The following is a 22,029-nucleotide window of genomic DNA, read 5'->3' on the forward strand; positions in this document are numbered from 1 at the left end:
CCAAACATAGGTGTTATGAGCCAAAGAGGACCAGTTGCCATGATGCACGGTTCAAACATAGGCACCAATTGTGGTCAGGAGAATCAAGTCGGCTTATCTAGGGTCTAGTGGTCCCTATATTGTTTGGAGGTAATAGCATTGTCTTACACAACATCATCAAAACACCGAGTTTAGCTTTCTCACCCTCTTGGTGTGCAAAAAATTACCGCTATACGATGGTTAGACATGACTGTATGTTTGTGCGACTCCCCTTATTGGCCTCATGTACTCTTGGCAAGTCAATCCATTATGGACCCTGAACTTGTCAAGGTTAAAACATTGAGTGTGTCGTGTGAGAGCCGACATATGGAAAAAGGAGAAACCATGGGTTCATGTAACCCATTTCACTCAAGCATGACCCAAGCCTGATCAGCCAGTCTAAATCACCGAGTCTCATTGAGTGGGCTTATTGAAAATTTCTATCCTCATGGGTAATCATACCCGCTTCATTGAAGCAAGATTCAAGCCTCGTAAGCCGGTCTTTATGTCATGCCTTGAAAATTGGCACTTTATATTTTGTTATCATTACAATACATCATCCTGCATTGCATCATGCATCATACATACATATCATGCGGGTTTTCAAACCGGGTCAAAGCATAAACTTCTGCAGGAGCAAATAGATCTTTGATAGCCAACATGGCTAGATTTTTATCAAGGTTTATCATAACCGGTGTTAAATGATTGGGGTTTTTAAGCCAGCTCAGAAGAATTGACTATTTTCGAAGAGCCGCCCTATCACATATAATGTCGGGCCATCTAATTGACCGGCTCTTGGATTTTTTTTACTTGTGCTCTGTAGTAAACTACAACACTTATGGATTTCTCAAAACATATATTTGTCGGGTTACATTGCAACCACAGTCAAGTATTTCTTTCATCACAAAGTCATCATCAGTTCACAGAGTTGATATGATTTTATTCTACAATAGAAGGAATAGTCTCGAGTCGCTGCAGGCACACGACCCGGCACTTGGGGGCTACATCATTCAAATCAAGATTACATCAAAGTATGAAAGTCCCATGTCGCTGCAAGCATGCACCATGACACTTGGGGGCTAATGCAAACCGCTCTGTCAAATCATCACATCATCAACAGATCCAGCTATCTGAAGGATATAAGCCGTCCCTAGGGGGCTACATGTCGCTCTTTATTCAAGTATGTATTCAAGTAAGAACCGGCTCATCATTTTTATAATGACCCGGTCCTTGGGGGTTACACATTGCTTCTCAAGTTTACATAATCAGATCTACAAAGTCCCTGCTCATTATTGCATAATGAACTGGCCCTTGGGGGCTATACTAGCTGATAGTTTTGTGAACATGAGACAAATGCAAAGTCCCAGATTGCTGGAGGCAAGACAGCCCGACACTTGGCGCTACAATATTCAGTTGTTTAACAGATTATGAGGTCCAAATTGAAGACCCTGCCCATCACACACTTATGAGCCGGTCCTTGGGGGTTACACTGGCTGAAGTTTTCTAAATATAAGATGATTACAAGTCCCAGGTTGGTGCACGCAAGACAACCCGGCACTTGGGGGCTACATGGTCAAAGATATTATTGCAAATCGCCAAGTCATCATGAACTAATAAACTTGGAGCTTGGGGGCTACAGGTAATATGGATATATCAAAAAATTGTAGAGCAATTTCAAGATGTCAACTGTGAGCGAGAGTGGTCTCATTTCGTCATGGAGCTCAAGCATCGAAAGACCGGCTCAATATATTTTTATCTAGTTGAAGCATTGAAAGACCGGCTCAACATAACACGGATTTCTTTATCCCCAATAATTTTATCAAATCAATTGGAGTTCAGTTGTTTGACCAGGCATTACCAACAATCATGACCCGGCATTATCAATCATGACCCTCCAATTTCAACGATCACAACTAGACAAGCTCTAAACATCCTCAAGCCGGAAGTATTCAAAGCTGACTCAACACCACAAGGATATTTTAAGTCTAATATTTTTGTCAAGCCAGGAGCATTGGAAGCCGACTCAAATGGGTTATTTTTTTCATTTTTTTCCTATAAGAAACCAATGTCAGCAAATTGTTTTTAAAGGTGGCTTAGTAATATAACAAAGATACCCACACTTTCCACGGGAATGATATGACAAGGACTTAAGGATGAACCGATGCTGGCTCAGAAGAACCTTCGACCCGGCACACAACCTGTCAAGATTATTCTTTTGTTTATTGGGCACGATAAGTTTAACATGGATAAATTCAGATTAAACTGGGGGCTAATGTCGGGGATATACCCCGCGGTATAACCTGGCTTGAAGTATGACCCGGCTGGGACTTGGCGACTCACTGGTGACCTGGCCGATTTTGAAGATTCATTAGTGACCCGGCAGGCGGCTTGAATATAACCCGGCAGGCAAGTCACATAGACGACAAGACCCAATGTCCCAGAAGGCGGCTCATGGGAGAGTCGGCTCATAGAGAAGGCCCAAGAAGAGGAAAGACTCCCCCGAGAAGGAAACAAGACCCGGATTAGGATTCAAGAGAGACTAGTCCTAGTACTACTCCTACTAGGATTCTACATGTAAACCTACCCCTTCCACCTATATAAGGAGGGGTATGGCGCCCCAAGAGGGGCAAGTTCAAGAGATTAGAGCTAGACAGATTAGACACCCTAGAGATTAGAGGTAGCGATTCCACACCCTTGTAATCGACATCATCATCTTCATCAATGAAACACAAGCAGGACGTAGGCTTTTACCTCCATCGGAGGGGCCAAACCTGGGTAAACTCGCGTCTCTCAATTCTGACCAACCCCTCTCAAGCCGCCACATAGTTGCAATGGCCTCACACCTAAGTTCTCGCACGAGGACATATGCCGTGATAAAACCAGGACAGGCCCCGCAGCCAACCGGAGAGGCTGGCAGCCGGGTCACACCTCCTTTCCTACCCCTACCACTATATACATCAGGTTGCACTATAAAGCCCTGCCTCAGCCTCCAGAGAGAGAGGGGGCAAGGGGAGAGGCTGATCTGATCCACACTCCAGATACACGAGAAACACCATCGAGGTAGTGAGGTCGGCAGCTAGAGCTCCGTCTCCCTCCTCGCGAATAGCTCCAGGAGCGCCATTTGTACTGTGATCCTCATATAGTCACACAGGCAGGACTAGGGGTGTTACCTCACTTGAGGGCCCTGAACCTGGGTAGATCAGCGTCATGTGTATTATGCCTGCAACCATTCCGAGACGCCACAGGAGCCCGTCGGCCCCAAACCACGAACTAAGCCACCCCTGGCATCTGCCGCAGAAATACCACGACACTCAAACGAGTTTCACACACATTAAAACGCAAACCAACATCATTTGCACACCACACAACTTAGTCTTTTAAGCAAAGGAAATGATAAAAGAGATCACGAGTTAAAAGATGAGCCATGAAAGAACACTCGTGACTCCCATATCCCAACACTCTCCCCCTTTGGCAGCAAGACACCAAAAGGGGCAGAGAAAACAACAAGGGTCCAGGAGGTGAGGTAATGCTGATACGTCAATATTCACTAGACTCAGGGCTATGGTGAATGGTGCCAGGAGGATCAGGGGGGCCAAGCAACTCAGCATCGGAATCCCAGGGGCAATGGCGAGTAATCCATGTGTCCTCATGAGTGAGCCTATCCTCAAAACCGCTCTCAATCGTTAATCCAACGTGCCTCCCAAGAGCCTTGTGACGAGTGATAGCCGCCTTTTCATCCGCATGAGCCCGGTACTGACCCTTGGCCTGCATATAGAAGAGCTTCTTCATCTTCCCCTTGATCTACTTAGCCCAAGAAGGTTCTCCAGTGGGGGGCTCAGCGGGGGAGGCAGTGTCCTCGTCAGCCACAAAATCCTCATCAGCCTCGTCATCAGTAGAATCCTCATCCATGTCTTCAGGCACATCTTCTTCAGGGGCAGTGTGAGAAGTCCACTTGTATTTCTGCCTAAGTTACACAACCTTGTGGGATACCAGGTCCCTAGCTTCAAACAACTCATCAGGAAAGGTTTCTTCCCAAGTTTTCTCAATCAGAAGCATTAGAAAGGAACCATACATGGAGCACTTATGCTTAGACAGCACAGAACGGAGCTCAGACCACACAACATGAGGATATCTAGAGGCTTCACGTGAACCTTGAATTTATGATGCTCACAAAACAGAAGCATGTCTACCAGGTAAGAGTGGACCTTATCCAGATTGGCAACATGGGGGAACAAGGTGTGGCGAAAGATGCGGTGTATGATATCTAAGGATGGCTCCAGCACCCAGGTGGACTTGCGCGTAGTAGAGGAGATCTTCTCAGTGCTGAAATTTTATGGGGATTGCTTGTGGGTAGAAAGATAATCATGGTGTGGACATTAACCCAGAGGGGTCTCAAGACCCTTATCATCAATGTTAAACAGATTCATAAAGAACTTACACGGAGCGCAAAGCAACTTGTCATTGGTCATCCATGTAAGAGTCCTGGACTCATCAGTTCCTAGGTGAACCGTGGAAAAGAACACCGCAATAAGCTCAGCATCAAAGTCTTTGTTGAACTGCATAATGTCGAGGATGCCCAGCTTGTCACAGAGGGAGAGAGCAGTCCTGAAATACCTTTCATTGCATTGTATATATTCAACATCAATAGACTTGACATGAGGAACATACAGGTTCTCCCTTGGCTTCAGAATATCATTGTAGATGGACAGTTGCTTCCAATTCCAGAACGGACGGTTGAGAATTGAAGGCTCCTCAGGTTCCGTATAGGGATCGATCTTGCGGGATGGATCTTGCCACCTCGTGAGATCAAAAACACAACCAGACAAAAGAACGAGAGAAATACAATGAGTACAAGATAGCAAGACACCAAGATGATCGAGAAAGAGATGATGAACAAGGAGAAAAATTGTGCATAGGCCAACCCAGAGCGATAGTACCGTTGTAAGGGGCGGTACTACCTCTTATGAGCGGTAGTACCTGCACGAGCAGTAGAACCGCTTAGGGCAGGGACCATGGGGTGTAAACCACCACAGGTCAGATCCGGTACTACCGGGGATGCCTTGACCACAAAATTACTAAAAGATCGACATATCTAAACTCTAGCTAACATCCACACCCCTCACATGCCGCAAATCAGATCCAAAAATATATAGATACATATCATATTGTCCAAGACCTAGATCTGAAAAAGAGACCAAATGAGGACAAGAACGGGGACAATACCGCTATACATGCCAAGATAGGGGGTGGAGAACGACTCCACTGGTAGAAATCGCGAACGGGTGGCTGAAAACGGAGATTGGGGGCGGCCACCAGAGCCTTGGGGTCGCCTGGAGAGAGACACCCACGAGGAGGAGTGGGGATGAATGGGTATGGGGAGAGAAAAGTGCCCCTACCCGGCCCCATGACCCCCATGCGGAGGAGTATAAGTGGTAGTACCTCTCCCGAGCAGTAGTGCTGCCCAGCGGTAGTACCGTTGTGGTGGGCGGTACTACCTCTTATCATCAGTTGTACCGATGTGGTAGTGGCAGTACCGCTCCAGATGAGCCAAAAATGCTCAAAAGTAGGAAAATTTCGAACCACCATGATGTAAAAGATATGAAGACATGTCATGTGGAGGAGTTCACTCCAAATTGTAAAAACAATAAGTAGAGAGAGGACAACTTAGAGTGATAAAACAGAACTGGGATGTTCCCATGAGACACGTGCCATATGGAAGGGGGCGGTAGCCGAAGCTACCTATGTTTGAGTTAGTAGGTATGGCACCGCGAAGATTTTAACCTTGGGCCCAAGACCACAACTCGTCGTTGAAGCACAAGCGTCATCATTGATGACTAATGTGAACGATTGGATCATTTTATGCATAATATGGGGAGGGAGAGTTCATTGAGAGAACAACACTCCCCCTAAATCCATGCCTACACCTAAACAGAATAAAATGATAAGAGTGGTGGGGTGTGCCTAGTTTCAATCCACATTGCTAAATCAATGATATTTAGATCATGCCATAACTCGTGAAATGTTGCTTCATTCAGAGGCTTCATGAAGATATGTGCAAGTTGATCATTAGTGTTGAGGTAAATGAGGTCAATCTCCCCACACTTGATATGTTCCCGGATGAAGTGGTGACGAATATTGTTGTGATTTGTCTTGCAATGTTAAATCGGGTTGTTTGAGATTGAGATAGCCCTAATATTATCACAATAAAGAGGCACTTTGTCACACGTGACACCGTAATCCTTTAAAGTTTGCCACATCCAAAGCAACTGAGCACAGCAACTTGCAGCAGCTACATATTCAGCCTCGATGGACGAGAGAGAAATGCAATTTTGTTTCTTGGAAGACCAACTTATCAAAGAGCGACCAAGGAATTGGCAACCTCCGGAAGTTGACTTCCTATTCACACAGTCTCCCGCCCAATCCGAATCTGAATAACCAATGAGATCAAATGAAGCACCTTTGGGATACCATAAGCCAAAGTTTGGGGAATGAGTCAAATATCGAAAGATTCGCTTGACTGCCACATAGTGGCGTTCCTTAGGTGCGGATTGAAATCGTGCACAAATTCCCACACTCAACATAATATCTGGTCTAGATGCAAAAAGGTAAAGCATGGAGCCAATCATAGAGCGATATACCTTTTGATCCATAGCTTTACCATTGGGATCGAGGTCAAGATGGCAGTTGAGAGGCATAGGAGTGTTGGCCTTGGCTGGTTTGAGATCGTCCATCTTGATCCTTTTGAGCATGTCTTGAGTATATTTTTCTTGATTGATGAAGGTTCCTTGACTTCATTGCTTGACTTCGAATCCAAGGAAAAACTTCAACTCTCCCATCATAGACATATCAAACTCTTTTGTCATGACTACGGCAAATTCTTCATTAAAAGCTTTGTTAGGGAAACCAAAGATAATGTCATCAACATATAGTTGGAATATGAAAAAACTCCCCTTTACCTTCTTAGTAAAAAATAGTGGGGGCGATTTTCCCAACTTTGAATCCACGATCATGTAACATCTCCGTAAGATGCTCATACCATGCACGTGGGGCTTGTTTAAGTCTATGGAGTGCCTTATCGAGAACATAAACATCATTAAGAAACTTGGGATCCTCGAACCCTGGGGGTTGCTTAACATACACCAACTCCTTAAGAGGACCACTAAGAAATGCACTCTTCACATTCATTTGGTATAATTTTAAGTAATGATGAGAGGCAAATGCAAGCAACATGCAAATAGATTCAACGCGAGTGACATGAGCAAAGGTTTTACAATAGTCGATGCCCTCGACTTGGGAGTAGCCTTGTGCTACTAATCTTGCCTTGTTACGAGTGACGACACCAAACGCATCTTGCTTGTTCTTAAAGATCCACTTTGTCCCAATGACATTGTTGTTCGCCTTTGGTCTTGGCACCATTTGCCACACTTTGTTGCACTTGAAGTTGTTGAGTTCTTCATGCATGGCTTCAACCCAATCCATGTCTTCAATAGCCTCTTATACCTTTAGTGTTTCAATTCAAGAAATAAACGCATGATGGGCACTAAAGTTTGATAATTGACGACGAGTGGTCACCCCTCTTTGTAAGCTGTCGTAGACATTCTCCAGTATATGAGAATTATTTTTGAGTGTTTTAGCATTCTTGGGCACACGTCTTTCTTGAATCTCCTCAGGGGTAAGCTGACGAGACTGTTTGAGACTTTTACAGCCTTTGCGAGTTTTCCCTTGATCTTGAGCTTGGACTTGTTCTTGAGCTTGCTCTTGATCTTGAGCATCCTCAGAGGGGTGAGCTACATCAGGTACATCACTTGGTGTTGGACCATACTAAGGTTGATCTCCTTGATCAAGATCACTGGGTTGAGGGCCTTGAGAGTGTTTTTTGGAAGCATGTGGGTCTTGTGTCGGTGATGGTTCCACATGAGTGGAACATTGTCCTTCTCCTTCAGCCACAAGGGCTTCCTCAATGGGCAGGAAGTGTCCCACACCCATTCTTCTTATGGCTTGGGGAGGAATTTCATCACCTACATCACAAAGAGCACTTTGCTCCACTTGGGAGACATTATTCTCATCGAAATCCACGTTACATGTCTCCTCAATGAGTCCTGAGGACTTGTTCAGGACATGGTAAGCGCGAGAGTTTGTAGCATAACCAAAAAATATGCCCCCTTGAGATCTAGGTTCAAATTTAGACAATCGAGCACCTTTCTTAATAATGAAACACTTACAGCCAAACACCCGGAAGTACTTGTTATTGGGCTTATTGCCGGTAAGAATTCCATATGGAGTCTTGTTCAAGCCTTTGCGAAGGTAGAGCCGATTGGATGCATGACATGCGGTGTTGATGGCTTCGGCCCAAAAGTTATTCAGAGATTTAAACTCTGCCATCATGGTTCTTGCCGCATCCATCAACATCCAGTTCTTCCTTTCTGCCACACCATCTTGTTGAGGAGTGTAAGGAGCCGAGTATTGATGTTTTATTCCTTCATCACTCGAAAATTCATTTAGGGTGTAATTCTTGAACTCAGTGCCATTGTCACTTCTAATCATCAATATCTTTGTTTTATGTTGGCGTTGAGCTTCATCAGCAAAGTCAGTGATGGTTTCTTGAGTCTCACTCTTTCTCTTGAAAAAGTATACCCACGTATATATTGAGTAATCATCCACTATCACCAAGCAATACTTTCTTCCCCCAAGACTATCATAGGATGGAGGACCAAAGAGATCCATGTGGAGAAGTTCCAAGGTGCTTTTTGAGTAGATGATAGTCGTTGGGCGGTGAGTTGTCTCATGAATCTTTCCTTCAATACATGCACTGCACGCATGATATCTGGCGAAACTAACATTTGTTAGTCCAAGAACGTGATCCCCTTTGAGAAGACTTTGCAAACATCTCATATTGACATGGGCTGGCCCAGTGATGCCAAAGCCATCCCACATAAACTTTAGTCATTAGGCAAGTCGCATTGTTAGTGGGTCACTCAGAAAAGTTAACCACATAGAGACAATTCTCAACATGCCCAGCAAAGGCTACTTTAAGAGTCTTGCTCCACAAAAGTGCCATAGAGTCAATGCCAAATAAGGTACTAAAGCCCATAAGTGCAAGTTGATGAACGGGAAGTAAATTGTATGTGAGGGTCTCAACAAGCATAACCTTTTCAATGGTAAGTTCCGGAGATATTACCACCTTGCCTAGACCCAATACCTTTGAAATCGCATCATCACCAAAGGAGACTTGGGTGGCAACGGATGGGTCAGGATGAACGTCCACCACCAAGTACTTGCTTCCGGTCATATGATTTGTTGCTCCACTATCAAGCAAGCAGAACACCCCACCGGAAGCAAACTCCTGCATAAGATCAATGCTTGGATTTAGGTACCCATTCTTTAATGGGTCCTCTTAGGTTAGAAACAAGGGTCTTAGGAACCCAAAAATACGATTCAATGTACTCATCATAAGAACTAACAAACTTAGCAAAAACATTCCCATCACTGGCACGACATAAAACATAAGAGTGGTTAAAGTTGCAGGCTGTGTTGGGTAGAAGGGTTTTGCCCTTCTTGGCATTACCACCCTTAGCTTGGTCCTTTTTCTTCTCATGAGTACCCTCCCCATATTTAACAAAGGTTTCCATTAGTTGGGGAGGTTGCTTGGTTTTCTTCTTGTTATTCTTCTTGGACTTGGGTGCAAACCCAACTCTTCCTTTACAACCACTTCCTTTTACTGCTCAAAAGGTCATTAAGATTCTTTTCACCTTGGATGCATGTCACAAGGCATTTCTCAAGCTGCTCTTTTAATTTGGTGTTCTCCTCCACAAGATGTGCATGCTCACAACAGGGGTTAGTAGCATGGACATTATCAATTTAAAAAATGGAGAGCAATTGGCTATTTACTTGGTGAGTTTTACTTGGAGTTGAGCATGAGACTCTTTTAAAGAGACATGGGCACTCTTCAAGACCTTTTGAGCCTTGTCAAGTGTTGCAAGCTCTTCTTTGAGTCTAACATGGTCAAGCCCAAGTGCACCCTTTTCGGATTGAAGCACGGGGGTAAGCACAGGAGCATGATCAAGATTTTTCTTTAACTTAGCAAGGTCATCATTATGTGACTCCTCAAGAGTCAAACGAAGTCCTTGCTCTTCTTCAAGGGCAATAGAAAGATCCGCAATATCACCAGCATAGTCATGATTGTGACCTTGTAATGTAGAGATAGTTTCTTCATGAGATTCAATGAGGTCATTAGCCTCTCCAAGTTGTTCCAAGAGAGCAACAAAATGCTTCTTGGATTTACCCTTGAGTTTTATCATGAATTTATCAAAGTAGGTTTCCTCCTCCTCTATCTCTTCCTTTTAATCACCACTAACAGAGGTACTGGAAATGGTAGCATTGAGATTGGAAGTTTTAATGTTGGATGTTACCTTGTTTGATGCCTTGGCCATAAGTCACTTGGCAATGCGGTTTTTATTGGGGGCATTGAAGAGGGACACCTTGCTTGGAGAAAGGATGCCATGGCCATGGTGGCCATCCCCATCACTTCACCACTTGCATCATCATCATCATGCTCATCGGAGAGGTACTCCTCTTGAGCCATCAAAACTTTTTCAGGCTTGTTCTTGAATAAGTTGTTCTTGGTGGGGAAGGGCTTGGCTTTGTCTTCCCAAATAAGTTTGCCATTGTTATCTTCCCTCTTATCATAAGGACAATCAGCCACAAAGTGACTCACATCGCCACAGTTGTAGAAAGTCCTCACACGTTGCTTGCCTTTGGGACCATTTGAGTTGTTCTTGGAGAAATTTGGCTTTGAGTTTCTCTTGTTGCCCCTAAATGGTCTTGATGCAAGAGCCATATGCTGGTGATAAGAATACTTGGTGTCTTCGGGGCACAATTCCTCTTCTTCTTCCTAATCTTCCTCCCATTCAGCCTTGGCCTTCAAGGCAAGATTGGGAGAGTCTTTTCTTGACCGTTGAACATGAGCAAGAGCATTGTCAGTGGTCTTGTTCAATATGTTCATGGCAATAAACTCATCCAACACATCGCTTGAATACAAGGAGTGAAAGTCTGGCCTCTGACAAACGACAGAGCACATGGATTTGTTGAAGGGCATAATAGCCTTGAGAAATTACGCTTGATACAATTGGCATCCACATCCTTGCTTCAATGATCCTTAAGAGCGACAGCAAGAGTCGTCACCCTTCGGTATAGCTCACGAGGATCTTCATCCTCAATAGTAACAAATTTATCGGCCTCATCAAGTATCACTTCATAGTTTGGCCATTGAATACTAGAGCTTCCCTTGTACATGGAAATGATGTGTTCCCAACAATCTTTGGAATGAGTGAAGGGACGCAAATGAGCAAGATCCTCAGTAGGAGCAGCCGCTTGCGGGGTGAATGGGGTTGAATGGTTGAGATGATTGTCAACCTCTTCTCTTGGGGTGAGGTTTCTTGGATCATGCGGGTAGTAGCCTTGGTCGAAGATTCTCCACAGTTGTGTTGATTTATGATTGAAATGAGCCTTTATACGAAAAACCCAGTTAGCAAAATCATTCTTAACAAGCTTAGGTGGAGGACCAAAATTAATAATATGCGGTGGGTGAACCGGTCCTCCATAGACCATGGGAGGGGGAACCGAGGCAAAGGTATTTGCACCACTCGTTCCTTGAGGCAATTCATCTTTTTCACTACTCGCATTTTCCTTGTCGGAATTGGCCCCCGTATCCGAGGTTGTGGGATTAGCCAAAAACAACGGGTCGGTAGACGGTCTATAACTGTCAAGGAAATCTTTGAGCATGTTCTTGACCTCGATCATCACAGAAGATCTAAATGTGGACAAGGCCTCATTTAGGTCCTCACGGGAGACTGAGTTTGCAACAGATGCCTCCGACAACTTCGTCGGACTACCCCCATCGTCAACCATGCTATTTTGGTGGTAAAACCCTTAATAAAGAAACATGGCTCTAATAACAATCGAAAGGACCGATATGGTTGACTAGAGGGGGTGAATAAGAAACAAACAAATTTAAACTTTTCTTTAAAAAAATAGGTTTAGCAACAAATAGGTCGTCTAGATATGCAACTAAGTGAGCAACCTATATGATGCTAACAACAACAATAATAAGCAAGAAGTAAATACAAGTAAAGGTAAGAAATAACCACAAGTGGAACCGATGAAGACGAGGATGTGTTTCCGAAGTTCCTTCCCTTTGAAGGGAAGTACTCTCTGTTGGAGTGGTGTGGAGGCACAATGCTCCCCAAGATGCCACTATGGCCACCGTATTCTCCTCACGCCCTCACACAATTTGAGGTGTCGTGATTCCACTAAGTGGTGCCCTTGAAGGCAGCGACTGAACCTTTACAAACAAGGTTGGGGCAATCTCCACAATTTGATTGGAGGCTCCCCACAATACCATCAAGCTTCACCACAATGTAATATGGCTTCGAGGTGACCTCAACCGTCTAGGGCGCTCAAACACCCATGAGTAACAAGATCCGCGAGGGATTAGTGGGGGGGGAATCAAATTTCTCTTGGTGGAAGTGTAGATCAAGGCCTTCTCAACCAAACCCTAGAATATCAACAAGTCTTGTTGGCTAGGGAGAGAGATCAGGCTAAAATGGAGCTGGGAGCAACAATGTAGCTTTGGGGGAAAAAGGTAGGGTTCTCAGGGAAGAAGAACCCCTTTATATAGTGGTGGAGGGATGATACGTCCATTTTGCATCATGGTTTCCTATTGTTATTTATGTTTTTTTATTGTATAATAATGCTTTTTGGAGTAATTATAATGCCTTTTCTCTCATAATATGCAAGGTATACACAAAGGGGGAGAATTCTGGCAGCTGAAAATCTGGACCTAAAAAAGCTACGTCAAGCTACCTTTTCTGCACAACTCCATATGAGCTGAAACTTTACGAGGAATGTTTATGCAATATTTGAGGAATATTGGAGCAAATAAGTACCAGAGGGGCCCCACCAGGTGGGCACAACCCACTTGGGCGAGCTAGGGAGCCCATGCGTGGCCCGGTGGGTTGTGCTCACCCAGGCCCACCTCCGGTGCCCCTCTTCTGGTATATAAGTCAGTTTGACCTAGAAACACCAAGGAGAGGACTTTTCGGACGAAGCGCCGCCATCTCGAGGCGGAACTTGGGCAGGAGCACTTTTGCCCTCCGGCGGAGCGATTCCATCGGGGGAACTTCCCTCCCGGAGGGGGAAATCATCGTCATCATCATCACCAACAACTCTCCCATCTTGGTGAGGGCTATCTGCATCAACATCTTGAACAACACCAACTCCTCTCAAACCCTAGTTCATCACTTGTGTTCAATCTTTGTACCGGAACTATAGATTGGTGCTTGTGGGTGACTAGTAATGTTGATTACATCTTATAGTTGATGACTATATGGCTTATTTGGTGGAAGATTATATGTTCAGATCCATTATGCTATTTAATACCCCTCTGATCTTGAGAATGATTATCATTTGTGAGTAGTTACATTTGTTCTTGAGGTCACAGGAGAAATCATGTTGCAAGTAATCATGTGAACTTGATATGGGTTCGATATTTTGATGATATGTATGTTGTGATTCCCTTAGTGGTGTCATGTGAACATCGACTACATGACACTTCGCCATATTTTTGCCTAAGGGAATGCATTGTGGAGTAGTTATTAGATGATGGGTTGCGAGAGTGACAGAAGCTTAAACCCTAGTTTATGCGCTATTCCGTAAGGGACCGATTGGATCCAAAAGTTTAATGCTATGGTTAGAATTTATTCTTAATACTTTTCTCGTAGTTGCAGATGCTTGCGAGAGGGTTAATCATAAGTAGGAGGTTTTTTTCAAGTAAGAACAGCACCTAAGCACCGGTCCACCCACATACCAAATTATCAAAGTAGCGAACACGAATTAAGCCAACATGATGAAAGTGACTACATGAAATTCCCGTGTACCCTCAAGAACACTTTGCTTATTATAAGAGACCATTTTGGCATGTCCTTTGCCTCAAAAGGATTGGGCTACCTTGCTGCACTTTTTTACTACTATCGTCACTTGCTCGTTACAAATTATCTTGCTATGAAACTACTCTGCTACTTACAATTTTAGCACTTGCACACATTACCTTGCTGAAAACCACTTGTCATTTCCTTCTGCTCCTCGTTGGGTTCGACACTCTTACTTATCTAAAAGGATAAAATTGACCCCATATATTTGTGGCTCATCAAGGCTATTTTCTGGCGCCGTTGCCGGGGAGTGAAACGCTCTTGGTAAGCGGAAATTGGTAAGGAAACATTATTACCGCGTGTTGATATTTATTATCACTTGCTACTATGGAAAACAATCCTTTGAGGGGTTTGTTCGGGGTATCTTCACCTCGACCGGAACCACAATTAGTTGCCCCTCAACCTACTACAACTACTGAAAATATTGAATATGAAATTATTTCGGGCATGGTAGAACAACTGCTAGCTAATCCTTATTCAGGAGATGGAACCGAACATCCTGATGTGCACTTGATATATGCGGATGGAATTTGTGGATTGTTTAAGCTTGCATGTTTACCCGGAGATGAAGCTAAGAAGAAGGTTTTCCCTTTATCTTTGAAGGGAAAATCGTTGACATGGTATAGGCTATGCGATGATATTGGATCTTGGAACTGGAATCGGTTGAAATTCGAATTCCATCAAAAAATTTATCCTATGCATCTATTTCATCGTGATCGGAATTATATATATAATTTTTGGCCTCGTGAAGGATAAAGTATCGCTCTAGCTTGGGGGGGGCTTAAGTCAATGTTATATTCATGCCCCAATCATGAGCTCTCAAGAGAAATTATTATTCAGAATTTTTATGACATGCTTTCTCGTAATGATCAATCCATGCTCAATACTTCTTGTACTGGTTCTTTTATGAAGAAGACTATTGAATTGCGGTGGGATCTTTTAGAAAGAATTAAACGCAACTTTAAAGATTGGGAACTCGAAGAAGGTAAAGATTCAGGTATTGAACCTAAGTTCGATTGTGTTAAATCTTTTATGAATACCAATGTTTTTCAAAAGTTTAGCACTAAATATGGACTTGACTCTGAGATAGTATCTTACTTTTGTGAATCTCTTGCTACTCATGTTGATCTCCCTAAGGAGAAGTGGTTTAAATATCACCCACCTATTAAAGAAGAAATTAAAGAACCGGTGAAATCTAAAGAAGAAACTATCATTTACAATGTTGATCTAGTTGTTCCCACTGCTTATACTGAAAAACCACATTTCCCTGTTAGGATGAAGGAACATACTAAAGCTTCAACTGTGGTTAACAAAAGTTATGTTAGAACACCCAAACGAGCTGAACAAATCAGATTAGAACCTAGTGTTGCTATGATTAAAGATATCTTGGTCGATATATCGATGGGCATGTTATTTACTTATGTGATGAAGCTTCTAGAATTGCCAAACCGGACAAAAAAGATAAACATAGACCAGTTGTTGGCATGCGTGTTGTCTCAGTTAAGATAGGAGATCACTGTTATCATGGGTTATGTGACCTATGTGCTTGTGTGAGTGCTATTCCTTTTTCCTTATATGAAGAAATTAAGAATGAAATAGCACCTGCTGAAATAGAAGACATAGAGGTTACTATTAAACTTGCCAATAGAGATACTATATGACCAATTGGGATTCTTAGAGATGTTGAAGTCTTGTGTGGGAAGATAAAATACCCTACTGATTTTCTTGTTCTTGGCTCCCCACAAGATGATTTTTGTCCCATTATATTTGGTAGACCTTTCTTGAACTCTGTCAATGCCAAAATAGATTGTAAGAAACAAACTGTCGGTGTTAGCTTTGGTGATGAATCTCATGAATTTAACTTTTCCAAGTTTAGTAGACAACCGCATAAGAAAGATTTTCCTAGTAAGGACGAAATTGTTGGTCTTGCTTCTATTACTTTACCTCCTACTAATCCTTTAGAACAATATTTGCTAGACCATGAAAATGATTTGCATATGCGTGAAAGAAATGAAATAGATAGAATCTTTTTCGAACAACAACCTCTGCTTAAGCACAATTTGCCTATTGAAACTCTAGGAGGTCCCCCTCCACCTAAAGGTGATCCTGTGTTTGAATTAAAACAATTGCCGGACACTTTGAAATATGCTTATCTTGATGAGAAAAAGATATATCATGTTATTATTAGTGCTAACCTTTCAGAACATGAAGAAGAAAGGTTATTGAAAGTTCTAAGGAAGCACTGAGCTGCTATTGGATATACTCTTTATGATATTAAGGGCATTAGTCCCACTCTATATCAGCACAAGATTAATATGGAACCTGATGCTAAACCCGTTGTTGATCACCAACGTCAGTTAAATCTGAAGATGAAAGAAGTGGTAAGAACAGAAATAATGGAACTTCTGGAAGCAGGTATAATCTATCCTATAGCTGATAGTAGATGGGTAAGTCATGTTCATTGTGTCCCCAAGAAGGGAGGTATTACAGTTGTTCCTCATGATAAGAATGAACTTATTCCACAAAGAATTGTCACGGGCTATAGAATGCTAATTTCTTTTAGAAAATTAAACAAAGCACCTAGAAAATATCATTGCCCTGTGCCTTTTATTGATCAAATGTTAGAAAGACTATATAAGCACCCACTTTTTTGCTTTCTTGATGGATATTCTAGTTTTTCACAAATACCTATTTCACAACCTAATCAAGAAATGACCACTTTTACTTGTCCTTTTAGAACTTAAGCTTATAGACGTATGCCTTTTGGTTTATGTAATGCACCTGCTACCTTTCAAAGATGTATGACTGCTATATTTCTGCTTTCTGTGAAAAGTTGTTGAGGTTCATGGATGACTTTTCTGTTTATGGGAAGTCTTTTCATGATTGTTTAAGCAATCTTGATCGAGTTTTGCAGAGATGTGAACAAAAAAAATCTTGTCTTGAATTGGGAGAAGTGCCACTTTATGGTTAATGAAGGCATTGTTTTGGGCCATAAAATTTCTGAAAGAGGCATTGAGTTGGACAAAGCCAAGGTTGATGCAATTGAGAAAATGCCATGTCCTAAAGATATAAAAGGTATTTGTAGTTTCCTTGGTCATGCTGGTTTCTATAGGAGGTTTATCAAAGACTATTCTAAAATTTCTAGGCCTCTTACAAATCTTTTGCAAAAGGATATTCCTTTTGTGTTTGATGATGATTGTTTGGAAGCCTTCGAAACACTAAAGAAAGCCTTAATTACTGCACCTATTGTTCAACCACCTGATTGGAACTTGCCTTTTGAGATTATGTGTGATGCTAGTGATTACGTTGTTGGTGTTGTTCTAGGACAAAGAGTTGATAAGAAATTGAATGTTATCCATTATGCTAGTAAAACTCTGGACAGTGCTCAATGAAATTATGCTACTACTGAAAAAGAATTCTTATCAGTAGTGTGTGCTTGTGATAAATTCAAATCTTACATTGTTGATTCTAAAGTTATTGTTCACACTGATTATGTTGCTATTAAATATCTTATGGAAAAGAAAGATGCTAAACCTAGACTCATTAGGTGGGTTCTTCTGTTACGAAAATTTGATTTGCATATCACTGATAGGAAAGGAGCAGAGAACCCCGTAGCTGATAACTTGTCTAAGCTTGAAAATATTCTTGATGACCCACAACCTATTAATGATAACTTTTGTAATGAACAATTAGCTGCAATAAATGTTTCTAATAGTACAACTTGGTATGCTGATTATGCTAATTATATTTTTGTTAAATACATACCACCTAGCTTCACATACGAATAAAATAAAAAATTCTTCTATGATTTAAGACATTACTTTTGGGATGACCCACATCTTTATAAAGAAGGAGTAGATAGTATTATTAGACGATGTGTACCTGAGCATAAACAGGAACAAATCCTACGGAAATGTCACTCCGAAGCTTATGGAGGGCATCACGTGGGAGACAGAACCGCTCATAAGGTATTGCAATCTAGTTTTTATTGGCGTACACTCTTCAAGGATACCCGTAAGTTTGTCTCATTTTGTGATGAATGTCAAAGAATAGGTAATATCGGTAAGCATCAAGAAATGCCTATGAATTATTCACTTGTTGTTGAACCATTTGATGTTTGGGGATTTGATTTCATGGGACTTTTTCCTTCCTCTAATGGGTATACACATATTTTGGTTGCCGTTGATTATGTTACTAAGTGGGTAGAAGTTATTTGAACTAGTAGTGCTGATCACAACACCTCTATTAAAATGCTGAAGGAAGTTATTTTCCCAAGGTTTGGAGTCCCTAGATATTTAATGACTGATGGTGGTTCACACTTTATTCACGGTGATTTCTGTAAAATGCTTGCTAAGTATGATGTTAACCATAGAATTGCATCACCTTATCATCCTCAGTCTAGTGGTCAAGTTGAACTTAGCAATAGAGAAATAAAACTAATCTTACAAAATACTGTCAATAGGTCCCGGAAGAATTGGTCTAAGAAATTAGATGATGCACTTTGGGCTTATGGAATAGCATATAAAAATCTTATGGGTATGTCTCCTTATAAAATGGTTTATGGAAAAGCTTGTCATTTACCTCTTGAGTTAGAACATAAAGCATATTGGGCAATCAAAGAATTCGACTATGATTTCAAACTTGTTGGTGAAAAGACGTTATTTGATATTAGCTCATTAGATGAATGGAGAACCCAAGCTTATGAAAATGCAAAGTTATTTAAATAAGAAGTTAAAAGATGTCATGACAAAAGAATCCAAAAGCGTGAGTTCAAAGTTGGAGAATATGTTCTTTTGTACAACTCTCGTTTCAGATTTTGCAGGAAAACTCCTCTCCAAATGGGAAGGACCCTATGTTATCGAGGAGGTCTATCGATCCGGATCTATCAAAATAAATAATGCTGAAGGTACTAACCCAAAGGTTGTCAATGGGCAACGAATAAAACATTATATCTCAGGTACGCCCATTAATGTTGAAAGAAATATTATCCAAACTATGACACCGTAAGAACACATAAAAGAAACCTTCCGGAACACTCCAGAATCGTGAAAAAAGGGGGGTATGTGATACAGTAAGTAAACGGACTCCGAAAAATCTGCAAAAATATTTTTTTCCAGTTTTGGATCATTTAAAAAATTAGGAAAATAAGAAACTTCCAGGAAAGTGACCCTGGTGGGCATGATACGCCAGGGCGCGCCTCGCTTGCCACGCACGCCCAGTGGGTTGTGGCCACCTTGTGTACTTTCTGGACTCCGCTTTTCTTCTGTCCTGCTTGTTCCCCAACATAAAAAATGTTTATATACCCCCCGAACCTGTTGGCCTCCGTATCGTGGAGAAATCTCCTGTTTTTTCTCGTTGTTTTCTGTTAGATCCAATCCACCATGGCCGTTTCAAGCTCCTCAAGGACAAGTTCTTCTACAACGTCATCAACCCATATCTGTGGGAAGTGATGCAGCACCCTCAAGCTATCCAGATGCATGATGGGGTGCTTCACATCCGCGATGTGCAAGGACCCAATGGGACTGGATCCGTGGAGGCCAGGCTTGAAGCTATGGAGCAGGAAGTCTTCCGGTGCAAGGGGCTGGTGGAACGTGGGCTCAATGCCAATCACCTCATGATCGCGGACTACACCCGTGATCTCAAGGTGGATGGCAAGTCCATGAATAACATCGTCTTCTCCATCAACGAGCAAATAAACTTCCTCCATAGCCAGATCCACGACCTTCAAAGCCAAGTCTTTGAATATGAGGAAAGGTTTAAAGGTATGAGTTTGGCAGCCAGTTGCAGGATCCGAGAGACTCACTCTTCCTCTTATGATGATGAGCCTCTGCCATGGAAACCGGAGGACAAGATTGCTTCTACTTCATCACCACCACCTCCTTCTTCATCACCAAAAGAAAATTGAGTATCGGGTATAGGCACTCCCCTTGGCTTTCGCCAAGCTTGGGGGAGGTTCCCCGGTATCGTATCATCTCCACTATCTTTTGCCTTTACTTTTCTTAGTCCATCCCATGGTTATCTTTTTCTTTAGACGAATAAAAGTTTAGTTCGATCCTTTCTTTCCAAGAGTTTGCTTAGTGATCAATCTATGCAATCGTGTGCAAGATATATAATAAAGTTTAGTTTGAGTTTTGCCTTGTTTACTTTCTTGTTTCAATAAAAAGAAAGGAAATAAATCAAAAAGATCATATGCTAATCTTATGGTAAGTGATGACATTACACAAGGAAAAGTGTAAGTAGAAATATTTATTGTATATTGACAAACATAGCATTGGTCAATGATGCAACTCATGAAAGAATTAATAAGGGAAGAGAAGATTCACATGCAAATACACTATCCTGGAAATATTTTGTGATTGTCAGCACCCATCAAAATATTACATGCCAAAATTGTTGACGTTGGACAAGGAAAACAACGTAATGAATTATGTTTGTTCATATTCACATAGAAGTTATATTATCATGGATCCTTCAACATGTGGTGCTTGCCCCTATCTTTGCTAGCCAAAAACACCACACTAAGTAGAGATACTACTTGTGCATACAAAACCCTTAAACCCAAATCTTGTTTGAGAGTCCACCATACCTACCTATGGATTGAGTAAGATCCTTCAAGTAAGTTGTCATCGGTGCAAAAAGGGCACTAAAAATTGCTTCTAAAAGTGTAAGATCATTTAGTGTAAGGGAAAATTGAGCATTGTACGAACTTGTTATGGTGAAGAATAAAAACGACAGACTGCATAATAAAGGTTGCCATCACAAGGGGCAATATAACGTGACATTCTCTTGCACTAAGGGGTTGAGCATACAAACAAAAAGCGCATAGCAACCTCTAATTCCCTCTGTGAAGGGCCTATCTTTTACTTTTATGTATTTGCTTTCATGCAAGAGTCAAAGTTTTTCTCTCTATTCCTTTTTATTTTCTCCTTTGGCAAGCATCATGTGGTGAGTAAAGATCTAGGCACATATATCCAGTTGAATATGGGTAGCATGAGTTATTATTTTTTACATCACCCTTGAGGTGAATTTGTTGGGAGGCGAAACTATAAGCCCCTATCTTTCTATGTGTCCGGTTGAAACGTTTTGCTCATGTGTACGCGCTGAGTGTTAGAAATCATAGAAGACTAAATGATGGTTGAGTATGTGAACTTGCCTAAAGGCTCCGATATGTGACCCTTCCTGAAAAGATGATGAACTGAAGTTGCAAAGTTGACTAAGAACATAGTTTGTTGGTTTCCAATAGAATTTATGCTTTATACTTCGATGTTGTGATGAATTATCACTTGTTCACAAGAAGCCTATGATAAAATTTCTATGACAAAAGTTTTATGTTAAAGTTTGTTCCTGTTATAATAAGTTACATGATGCTGCTATGTCTGTATTTTTGTTTTTATCGACACCTCTCTCTCTAAGCATGTGGACATGTTTCTCGATTTTGGTTTTTGCTTGAGGACAACCGAGGTCTAAGCTTGGGGGAGTTGATATGTATATTTTGCATCATGTTTTCCTACTATTATTTATGTTGTTTTATTGTATAGTAATGCTTTTTGGAGTAATTCTAATGCCTTTTCTCTCAGAATATGCAAGGTATACACAAAGGGAGAGAATTCTGGCAGTTGGAAATCTGGACCTGAAAAAGCTACATCAGGCTACCTATTATGCACAACTCCAAATGAGCTGAAACTTTACAAGGATTGTTTATGGAATAATTGAGGAATATTGAAGAAAATAAGTACCAGAGGGGGCCCACCAGGTGGGCACAACCCACCTGGGCGAGCCAGGGAGCCCAGGCGCGCACTAGTGGGTTGTGCTCACCCAGGCCCACCTCTGGTGCCCCTCTTCTGGTATATAAGTCAATTTGACCTGGAAAAACCAAGGAGGGGACTTTCGAGACGAACCACCGCCGTCTCGAGGTGGAACTTGGGCTGGAGCACTTTTGCCCTCCGGCGGAGTGATTCTGCCGAGGGAACTTCCCTCCCGGAGGGGGAAATCATCGTCATCATCATCACCAACAACTCTCCCATCT

This window comes from Hordeum vulgare, chromosome 7H (genome assembly GCF_904849725.1).
Source record: "Hordeum vulgare subsp. vulgare chromosome 7H, MorexV3_pseudomolecules_assembly, whole genome shotgun sequence".
In the NCBI taxonomy this organism is placed as follows: Eukaryota; Viridiplantae; Streptophyta; class Magnoliopsida; order Poales; family Poaceae; genus Hordeum; species Hordeum vulgare.